Below are 11,391 nucleotides of genomic sequence, written 5' to 3' on the forward strand. Positions count from 1 at the left end.
TGGCCACAATGTTCCTTTTTTAAATTGTTGTTAACATTTGTGTTATTTTTCAGTATAAGAGACAAGCTTTATCTTAGTTTGGGCTGATGTAACAAGAGCACCATAAACTAGGTGCTTTAAAGACATACTTATTTCTCTCAATTCTGGAAGCTGGGAAGTCTACGATCAAAACCCTGGAAGATTCCGTGTCTGTTCAAGTGCCCACTTCCTGGGTCACAGATGACCATCTTCTCCCTATAACCTCCAAGGTGGAGGAGGCGAGGGATCTCTTTGGGGTCTCTCTTATGGAGACACTAATCTCGCCCATGAGGACTCCACCCTCATGACCTAAACATCTCCCAAGGACCCCATCTCCTAGTTATGTCCCTTTGGACATTGAGTTTTCAACTTATGAATCCTGGAGGGATACACTGTCTACAGTGAGCTTCGTCAAATATCTTTTATGTTCAAGGCACTGTTTTTTGGCAAAATTAATCATTTCCTACACATCCTTTGAAGCAAGAGTATTTCTGCACTTTGCCTTCCTTTAGAACCTTTCTCTAGAGAGGATCCTAAAAAGTTCAGAAAAGATGCAGAAGAAACCTGCTGGTTAGCTCGTTTTTCACAGTAGAGCAGAATTCATTTTGAAGTAGGTTAATCTTAGAAATCCAGGCAAAGACACTTCGCTTGAAAATCATCTCAAATGATCAGTTAGTTTTGTTAGTATGAGTAATAATAACTATAAGATCAATAGAACAACTTTTTGTTCTACTGTGGGCCTACTGTGTGCTGGGTACCTCGGAGCACCTGAGTCGAACCATCTCGTGATCTTTTCAACAGCCCACTGAGGGTCACACTGTCTTCTCCTCCACGTTATGGATGAGCCTTAAGTCGGGACCAGAAATGACACAACTTTCCCAAAGCCATATTGCTACTGAGGGGCCAGCTGGGATCTACGCCCACTCTGGTGCCAGAGCCTGTGATTGCAAACGTGGGCTGCACTAGCTGTTCAGAACAAAGGACTGTTCATGGAGGTGACACAGCTAACCCGTGAGACCCACCACCCTTTTCCCTAAGGTCATCCCGGTACAGCCTGCAGTGATGGCCCGAGTTAAGCATTTGAACTTGGTGCTGCAGAGGGCGTGTTTTAGGGACAAGATTGGTGTTAAGAGAGTCTAATGAAGCCCAGAGGGAATGGAAGGAAACAGGACTTGGGGAAATATCTGGGTCCCTGGAGCAGTGATCTCCTTTTATTACTGTGCACCTCTCTTTCACAAAAATAAATAAATACATAAATACATACATACATACATACAAAAAATATTTGCGGACATAGCACAAATTTAAGCAAATTTTTGATAAATTATAAACTCTACTACTCTACTAAATTATTATAAAAGGCATGCAAAAGCTAAGCAGTTAAATGGATGACATGAAATATGAATAAAACTTATAATATTTTCTTCCAGCCCCTTACTGGACTATTTGTCAAACTCCCTTTGGAGAAGACTTTTTAAAGATTTGTTTATTTATTTATTGAGAGAGAGAGAGACAACACGTGTGTGCACATGTGAGTAGGGGGGTGGGGCAAAGGGAAAAGGAGAGAAGCAGACTCCCCATTGAGCACAGAGTCCTCACTAAGGGCTCAATCCCATGACCCTGAGATCATGACTTGAGCCAAAATTTTGAGTCAGACATTTAATCAACTGAGACACCCAGGTGCCCTGGAGAAGACTTTTTAAGAAAGAGATAGGACACTGGATTTATAGCAATAATTCCTTGAATTAATCTTTAAAAGTGGGAAGATAGAAATGGTTTTTTAAATTTTTTTTAAAGATTTTTTTTATTTATTCATAAGAGATGGGAGGCAGAGGCAGAAGCAGGTTTCCCGCAGAGCAGGAAGTCCAGAGTGGGACTTGATCCCAGGACCTGGGATCAGGACCCTAGCTGGAGATAGACGCTGGAGATACTGATAAACCAAACTTTAGGGAAAAATACTGAACTTTACTGGGAAGATGAAGCAGAACAACAGCATATGGCAGCAACATGAGTTTTAGATAGTTGTTGGTCACCCAGAAGGCTTAAGGTGGAGAGAAAAACAAAAGGCTGTAGTGACCCAAAATTGTCCGAGTTGTGTAATTTGACCCAGAAACTTCCGGGTGACATAAAGATTTGTTTATTTATTACACGGACAGCGCCATGTGGGGACAGAGAGAGGGGGAATGAGAATTCCATACAAACGTGTGAGTGGCTCTTCTCCCATCTCCAGGGGGGAAGGAAGAGATTGGGTTTACTCCAGTAAGCATGGTGATGAGTTGGTGAGGTAGGTTGACTAGATGTCTGGACACCTGAAAAAGCCAGCTAAGGGGGCTTCCTGGCCATCTTGTCAGTGTCTTATTGAAAGCTTGTCATGTGCAAGACTTTCTTTTAACAGGTTGCCAGGTGAATTGATGTACAAATCAGACTACCGGCCGCCATGTGTCATTGCTCAGGTGGTCCATGACACAGTGCCCTGCAACTAAGGGGATGCACTTAGCATTACAGACATCGTTCTGTCTTTGTTATTTTGAAATTTAGAAAATATCTTATTAATTTGTTCACCCCAAAGAGGCAATTTATTGCTTACTATGACAGTCTTTTGGTAGAGGACACAAAACTGCTTTCTTTGTTATGAAAATCAATGTGTTACACCAATTTTCTGAAAGATAGAAATGAATTGCCTCCTTCCAGCTGGGTCAGGACATAAGTGTACCCTATGTATTGGTTTTTCAATAGATTCCATTTACAGATTGTACATGTCTCTCAATACAGAAGACATTTGCTCACATTTATGTGTAGAACATTCTCGAACCTGGTCCAGATTGCGGATGAAACCGTCACTCTGACTGGCAAGGCATAACGAAGAAGAGTTTTCCTGTAAACAATATGTGGTCATGGAAGGAATCAGCACTGCAATTCGTGGCTGATTCCAAAGGCTCTAAGAGGTGGTAGATGCACAGGCAAAGTGGTGACTTTTGCAGAGGAAGCAGGCTGGGGAGAGATAGCAAAACAGAAGTTTGAGAGGGCCCTAAAATCTCCTCCTGTGGGATTATTGGCCATTGAGCTTGAGAAAGGCTATGGTGAAAACTTGAAAGAGCATCAGATCAAACCCTTGGCCACTGGAGGTTGAAACTGACATGAGCAGCACTATCTCTATTCTTGACCCAAGGCCACAGGATGACAAGCTTTGCTTTTTCAATGTGGTCTCAAGTCTCTATACTGCCCTACAAAGAAAATAATACAAATAAATGCTGAGAGTGTAAAGTGTAAGCAGAGCTCCCCTTGGCCATTTCCTAAGTTTTGTCCACTCCGAAGTGAGTATCACTTTGGTGAGTGCATTGCAGGAAATGGCCTTAATGATCAATGGCAGACCTCCACTCCAGAGTGACATAAAAAGCAATCTGCACCTCCTTCCTGATTTGTCTGTAATGAAACTTGCTTTCCTCAGGTCCCAGCATTCGAGGCAGATAAATATGTTCCCTTTCGTTGGCTCTTACTCATACTTCAGCAAGATTTCCCATGTGCTTTCCTTGGCTGGCTGGGAAACTGGACCACAATTTATGGGATCTTAGGGGACAGGCGCGTAGAATTCCAGTGGGATCCCGGAACAGAACCTAATTGGAGATTAGAGACCATTGCGGTGCAAAGCTTTTCTTTGAGATCGAAAGAGGTGCATGTTATGCAAATATTAGCAAGTGTAAGTTCACACTGTCTATTGAAAATTTATAGACTCATTATGGTCAAGAAGGCTGGAAGATAAGTAGATTTTGGGAAAGATTCAGGTAAATTCAGGGAGGTGGCAAATTACCCCAGGGAAAGTAGAATGGCTAAAGAGTATGGCCCAAACTTTTTAAAAAAATTTTATTCACTTATTTGACACACAGAGAGCCAGAAAGCACAAGTGGGGGGAATGGCAGAGGGAGAAGGGGAAGCACGCTCCCCGCTGAGCAGGGAGGCAAATGTTTGGGACTCGATCCCAGGACCCTGGGATCATGACCTGAGCTGAAGGCAGACACTTAACCGACTGAGCCACCCAGGCACCCCCTGGCTCCAACTTCCAAAGATGGTGTATGAGATACCTTTGGTGGGAAGGAATGAAGATCAGCAACTGTCCTTGATTCTGCTTCTCAGAAAGGCATTGTGATGTGGTGCCCAGGACTTTGGAGACAGACTCATGCTTGGTGCCCTCCGGCTCTGCCACTAAAGCAACACCTTCCAGAGGGCAGCTGCAGGCACCGGGTGGCGTCACACAGGGTCAGACCCGGGAGGCACTCAGCCACGTACCCATTCCACCATCCTGCTGGGTTTGGAAGAGCGCTATCTAAGTCCATGCTGCCTAAGGACCATCCAGAGTGACATGTCCCATGGGGCATGCCGGCATTCCTTTACCCCTTCAGGTTATTGGCAGCAAGGCTGGAAATTTTTTTAATTGCCTGGGAAAATGATAGCAAACAGCTCCAAAAAGGAGTTTCAGAACGCAGACTTCATACTATGTTTTGAGTACATTTCATTCATTTGGCAGGTACTGACAGGGTGCTTAAGTGCCAGGTGCTGCTGCATTAGAAACGGACTTGAGAAGTTAACAGGAGGGGGCTCCAGCCCTCAACCAGCACAAAGTTGATCAATGGATGCATGTGACAGACAGAGCACTGTGACGGGGAGTACTAGGTGCTGTCATAAGAAGGGTATGCCTGGAGTTAAAGGAATACTCAGGGGGAGCCAGCACCAACACTCAGGGAGAGCTGTGGGAAATATGATGGATGCAGATGGCTCCAGGGGAAACCAGAGAACTGCTCAGATCCCTGCTTCTTAACAGCTCCAAGTGCCCGCCGCTTCAGAGTGGGGGCTGGGCGAGCAGGGAGCTGGGGTGGGCACAGCGATGCCTAAGTTCCGACCTCAAGCCCCTGCGCTATTTCACCTGTCCCTTTAGGAGTACAATGACATAGGATGTCACCAACGGAGGATCTACCCCTGCATCCTGGTACTGGGAAAGCACGCGAGGGCTGCGGAGCTTAAAGCAAGAGTTGGTAGTTCCAGTAGTGCGTGCAGGGTTTTAAAAAACTATATACCGGAAAATATCCGGTCTTATTTGCATGTGTTTGTATCATGCACAATTTTTAACTGCAATCCTCCTTTTACCTTCTTCCCTGTTGTTAAGACTCTCCTCTCCTCACCGCTGCCTTTGTCCCTATAATACCTGTTGACAGCCTGGTGCTCATCTATGAGCTCATTCGCCTCTATCCACGCACGCATGGGGCTCTGTCACTGTTTAACAAATATGGGCTCATTTTATCTACCTCTTGATCTAGTGCTTCCCAGTTAATAATCCCTCCTGCATAACGTCCTTCTGTTTTTATCTTCATTTTTATAAAGAATGGCTGCTCACCTTTTATCAGGTGCCTTTATTTTTTTATCAAATGCATTTATTGCTATGGTCTTAAGAGTTTTTTCACAGTTAATTTAGTGATGAGGTAAATCTTATTGATTTTCTGGTCTTGAGCTCCCTTTATTTTCCTGGAATGAATCCAAGTTGGTCTCAGGATATAGTCCTTTGATAGATGCCTGACTTCTGTTATTTGCTAACATTAGTTCAGTTTCTGTTAACTAATCTGTCCTAAGCCAGATTTGTTAATAGCTTCCCCATTCCTCCCTCTCAGGTTTGGGTATTAAAATTGTGCTCAGCTTCATCAAGTGAATTGACTTATTATTGTTTAATTGCCTGTTGCCATTTAACAGTAGAATGACAGTTATCCAGCTGCAAACCTGTCTGATCTTGGAACTCATCTTCTTAATTTTCCATTCTTGAATCATTTGGATGATTTTGTTTTCCTAGGAAATCATCGTTTCTTCTAGGTTATCAAATTGATTAGTATAAAGTGCCTTGCAGTTTAGTGATTCTTTTATATTATGCATTTGCTTTTATATCTCTGTTCCCAATCCTTATCTGTTTTGCAACTCTCTCCCTCTCTCTGTCCCCTCCTCCCTGAAAACCCCTTTCCCCATTCCTCTTCCCTCTCCCCACCTCTTCCCACACCCCATCTTCCCCCTCTCTTATCCTTAATAGGGCATGTGAAGTTTTTTTTATTATTATTATTTCATTAGTCTTTCATAGAAACAACTTTGAGTTTATTTGCCCCTGAAATTTTTTTTAGTTTAAAAATTTATCTTTATTATAACTACTTCCTTTCTTTGGATTGAGCTGCCCTTTTCTGATGGGTTTAAATGAGTACTTTCTTTTATTTAAAAAAATGTTTGAAATTGAAGACATTTGACACTAAAGTCTCCTTAGAGTATAACTTCTGGTGTCTTCTGTAAGTTTTGGTATGAAATTGTCTCCTTTCCATTGCTTTCAAGATTTTCTTCAGTCGTCTTATGATTTCTTCTTTGACTGAAGACTGTATTTCTTAACTTTTATGTAGTTTCAATTTTTTGTTACCAGGTTATCTAATTCTGATTCTACCGGATTGTGATCAAAGAACTGTTCTTTAAATCTTTAATTTGGAAGGCTTGTAAAGGTTTCCTTTGTTGCCTAGTATGCAATTAATCTTTACAAATATGGCTTTCCTTAGGTGTAAGAAAGAAATGTTTTCCGAGGGAAATAAGGATGTCTATTTTCTTTTTTTTTTTAAAGATTTTATTTATTTATTTGACAGACAGAGATCACAAGTAGGCAGAGAGGCAGGCAGAGAGTGAGAGAGAGGAGAAAGCAGGCTCCCCGCGGAGCAGAGAGACCGATGTGGGGCTCGATCCTAGGACCCTGGGATCATGACCTGAGCCGAAGGCAGAGGCTTTAACCCACTGAGCCACCCAGGCGCCCCAGGATGTCTATTTTCTGTGTGTCCTTGTTTTTCCCTCCTTCTAGTAGATACTCCCTTTTGAAAAGCTAAAATTTTACCTTGTTATTGCATTTTTAGAGTCTTCAGGTATTATGTTGTTAGATGTATACCTGCTTATACCTTTTACATCTTCTTTCCAAACACTGCCTTTAAAAATGTCCCTCTTCATCTTAGTACCTATAATTTTAGACCCAACTTGTCTGCGATAAATTTTGCCATTCCGGCTTTCTCTTTTGCATGGTATCTCCTCACCTGATACATTCTCAATCCCTTTTGCATTTTAAGTATGTTTCTTGAACAGCGTGGATCTGTAACCTCCTGATAGGCGCTTTAATAGAAAAAGTCAGTCTGTACACATTTAAATTAATGATAAACAGTTATAATTTTATTCCTCCCATCTTATTTTGTTTTTATTTTCCCCATTTTTGATGTTTTTAATCAAGTTCATTCTTTTTGTACTTGATAAATAGAGAAGTTCTTTGCATTTTTCGATGACAGCTTAATTGAGATATAATTCACAGGCCATACCACTCACCATCTAATGTGGACAATTTAATGGCTTTCACTATATTTAACTATACTATACTGAACTACCTACACATTTTCATCATCCTCAAAAGAAAACTTTAGCCATCACCACCAGTCTTAGGCAACCGCTCATCTACTTTCGGTCTCTGTAGATTTAGCTATTCTGGAAATTCCATATAAATCAAATTATGCAATACGTGGTCTTCTGTGACTGACTTCTCTCAATCAGCAGAATGTTTTCAAGGCTCCTCTGTGTCGTGGCACATATCAACATTCTATTCCTTTTCAAGGCTGAATAATATTCCACAGGCTGGATGGATCACATTTTATTTATCTCTTCATCAGTTGATGAACATCAGGGTTGTTCTCACCTTTTCGCTATTACGAATAAACCCTAAACCTTCATGCACAAGTTTTTGTGTGGGCATAGTTTTTTTCTTGGCTCTATACACAGGAGTGATATTGGTGTGTCATATGGCAACTCTGTGTTCTGCATTTTGAGGAGCTACTAAACCATTTCTAATGTGGCTGTGCCATTTTCCAAGCCCACCAGCAATTTACAGGTTCCAGCTCTTCACATCCTTCCAACACCTGCTTTTGGGGTTTTTGATAGTAGCCATCCACGTGGGTGGGAGGTGGTATCTCACCATGGTTTTGATTTGCATTTCCCGAATGATTAGTGATGTTGAGCTTATTTTCACGTGCTTATTGTCCCATATATTTTATATATACCTTATATGTATCTTTAAATATATATTATATATTTCATATTTTATTTATATTTAAATACATATTTAAGAATGTAAATATATTTACATAAATATGTTTATATAAATATATGATCATGTAAAATATATTTATATATACACTTACATATTAATGTATAAATTTGAATATTAGAGAAATGTATATTCAAGTTCTTTGCTCATTTTTTAAGAGATTTTATTTATTTATTTGAGAGAGATTTATTGAGAGAGATCACAAGCAGGCAGAGAGGCAGGCAGAGAGAGAGGAAGAAGCAGGCTCCCTGCTGAGCAGAAAGCACGGGGCTCGATCCCAGGACTCTGAGTTCAAGACCTGAGTGGAAGGCAGCAGCTTAACCCGCTGAGCCACCCAGGCGCCCCTCTTTGCTCATTTCTTAACTTGGTTGTCTTTTTATTTGAGTTGTAAGAATTCTTCACACAGTCTGAATGCATGTTCCTTATATATGACCTGCAAATATTTTCTCCCATTTAGTGGCTTGTCTTTTGACTTTGTCAATGGGGTCCTTGGAAGCACAAAACTGGGATATCTTGGTTGAGTCCCATTTATTTGTTTATTATTTTTTTTAAGTTGCTTGTACTTTGGTGTTTGGCTGAGGAGCCGTTGTTAGATTCAAGACCACTAACATTTACCTTTGTGTTTTCTTCTGAAAACTTTATCATTTTACTTTATTTTTATTTTTTAAAAGATTTTATTTATTTGAGAAAGAGACAATGAGAGAGAGCATGAGCGAGGAGAAGGTCAGAGGGAGAAGCAAGCTCTGTGGAGCTTGGAGCCTGATGCAGGACTCAATCCGGGAACTCTGGGATCATGACCTGAGCAGAAGGCAGCCGTCCAACCAACTGAGCTACCGAGGCATCCCGAACTTTATCATTTTAATGCTTACACTTATGTCTTTGATGCATTTGGGGTTATTTTCTCTGTATGGTGTGAGGCAGGACTCCTGTTTCATTATTTGCATGTGGCTGCTTGGGAGTAAAATACTGTTCTTACCCCCATTGAATTGTTTGGCAGTCTTGTCAAACATTAGTTGACTGTAATTTATTTTCCTTATTTTTTTTCCCCATTGAGGCATTTCACGTGCCATGTATATTATATTTCTAGGAAAAAGGAATCTCAGGATTTTCCCTCCTGCCTGGATTCTTCCTTCTTCATGGTGCATGATGCCAGAAGTATTTTTCCATGCAGTGAAACCAAACTGAGGGGATGGAAATCTTCTGCCACTTTTCTAGATCTTTCAGTTATACAAGTCTAGGGCTGGTCATGCCACACTTGTTTAACTTGCCCGTGAGGTTCACAGCAGTTTTCCCAGCTCTGTGGTCATCAATAATTTCAAATTTGCCAATGTACTCATGCTTCGTCATCACAGTGAGGAAACGGGACGATGACTTTGGTGCAGAGCCTCCTAAGAGCCTGGCCTTCGCCCCCCCTTTCAGCAGTGTTAATGTTCTTGAGGGCATCTGTGGGACATTTGTTCACACTGTTACTGCGGCACGGAAAGATGGCAGAAAAAGCTTTTTTCCCTTTTATTAATATTTGGTCTTGTTCTCCTTCCCTTTCTCATAACCAAATGCGTATTTCCCCTTCGTCATTTGAAAACTGCATACTGTTCTCCAGCTGTTTTCCCCAGACGAAACCTTGTGTATCAAGAATCCTTATTTCACGGTTATTATACACAATCTTAAAGATTTATGACTGTCCACTTATTTTACATATGCATACACACGAAGCACTAAATACGGACTTTATCTGAATGGCTAAATGTTGGCCAAGACAGAAGCCAGTTGTAGTGGGAACTGATAGGATAAAGATATAGTCTGAAGTTTTGTTCTTTAAAAAAAGCCTTCATGGGGCGCCTGGGTGGCTCAGTGGGTTAAGCCGCTACCTTCGGCTCAGGTCATGATCTCAGGGTCCTGGGATCAAGTCCCATGTCGGGCTCTCTGCTCAGCGGGGAGCCTGCTTCCTCCTCTCTCTCTCTCTCTGCCTGCCTCTCTGCCTACTTGTGATCTCTCTGTCAAATAAATAGGTAAAATCTTTAAAAAAAAAAAACAAAAAAAGCCTTCATGGGGCGCCTGGGTGGCTCAGTGGGCTAAAGCCTATTGCCTTCAGCCCAGGTCATGATCCCAGGGTCCTGGGATCAAGTCCTGCATCGGATTCTCTGTTCAGTGGGGAGCCTGCTTCCCCCTCTCTGCCTGCCTCTCTGCATACTTGTGATCTCTGTCTTTCAAATAAATAAAATCTTTAAAAAAAAAGGCCTTCATATTTTATTAAAAATTTTAGGTGTCCGAATTCAAAAGGTTAACAGTATAGTACAATAATAATAATAATAATAATAATATATCATCTAATAATAAAATAATAATAATTTCTCCTGCATAGTCACTGCTGAACACTAGTAAAATGAGATGTTTCTTTTCTTTTCTTTTTTAAAGATTTTATTTATTTTATTTATTTGACAGACAGAGATTACAAGTAGGCAGAGAGGCAGGCAGAGAGAGAAGGAGGGAAGTGGGCTCCCCGCTGAGCAAAGAGCCCGACGTGGGGCTCGATCCCAGCCAAAGGCAGAAGCTTAAACCACCCAGGCGCCCCGAGATGTTTATTTTCATTTGGGATTATGGAGGGGCAAGGTGTTTTTGGCTCTCCTGCTGAAGTAGGGACTCAGTCAGTATGGTCTCCACCTTTTTCCCTAATAGTAGCTCTGGAAGATGAAGACATCCCTCCATCTCCCAGACATGAGGGTTTGACCAGGACATGGGATGGTATAAGCTCATTGACATAGTCTCATGAACTAAGCCCTGGTTTATTGGTCACAGTCGTTCTCCAAGTATTTTCAGGAATAAACTTCAGGTGTTGCCCTTACTCTAATTTTTCTTTCTGAGATTTCTGACTGCAATCGCTACTTCCTGCAGTCACTCAAGGAGAAACGAGGCATGTGGCAGCGCAACAGTGTGTTTTTCTTTCAAGATGACAGAATCACTCTTGATTTCTGTACGCATCTTGGATTTTCATATATGAACATGGATTTTGGTGTCTACCCTGAGGAGATAATACATATGGTGTGAGCTACACATGTATTCTCATGACACGTCACCTGGGTTACCCAGAACTTTCTGGGCCCGGCAGAAAGGCAGAAACCCAGGTGAATTCCTCATTGTTCCAGCAGGCTGTCAGCCCTCAAAGGCCTTCTGGATGTGTTTGTGCATCACAGTGTCTGCTATGTAAGATACAGAAAGAGCACAGTAGTTCA

Source organism: Mustela nivalis (assembly GCF_964662115.1).
Source record: "Mustela nivalis genome assembly, chromosome: 3".
In the NCBI taxonomy this organism is placed as follows: domain Eukaryota; kingdom Metazoa; phylum Chordata; class Mammalia; order Carnivora; family Mustelidae; genus Mustela; species Mustela nivalis.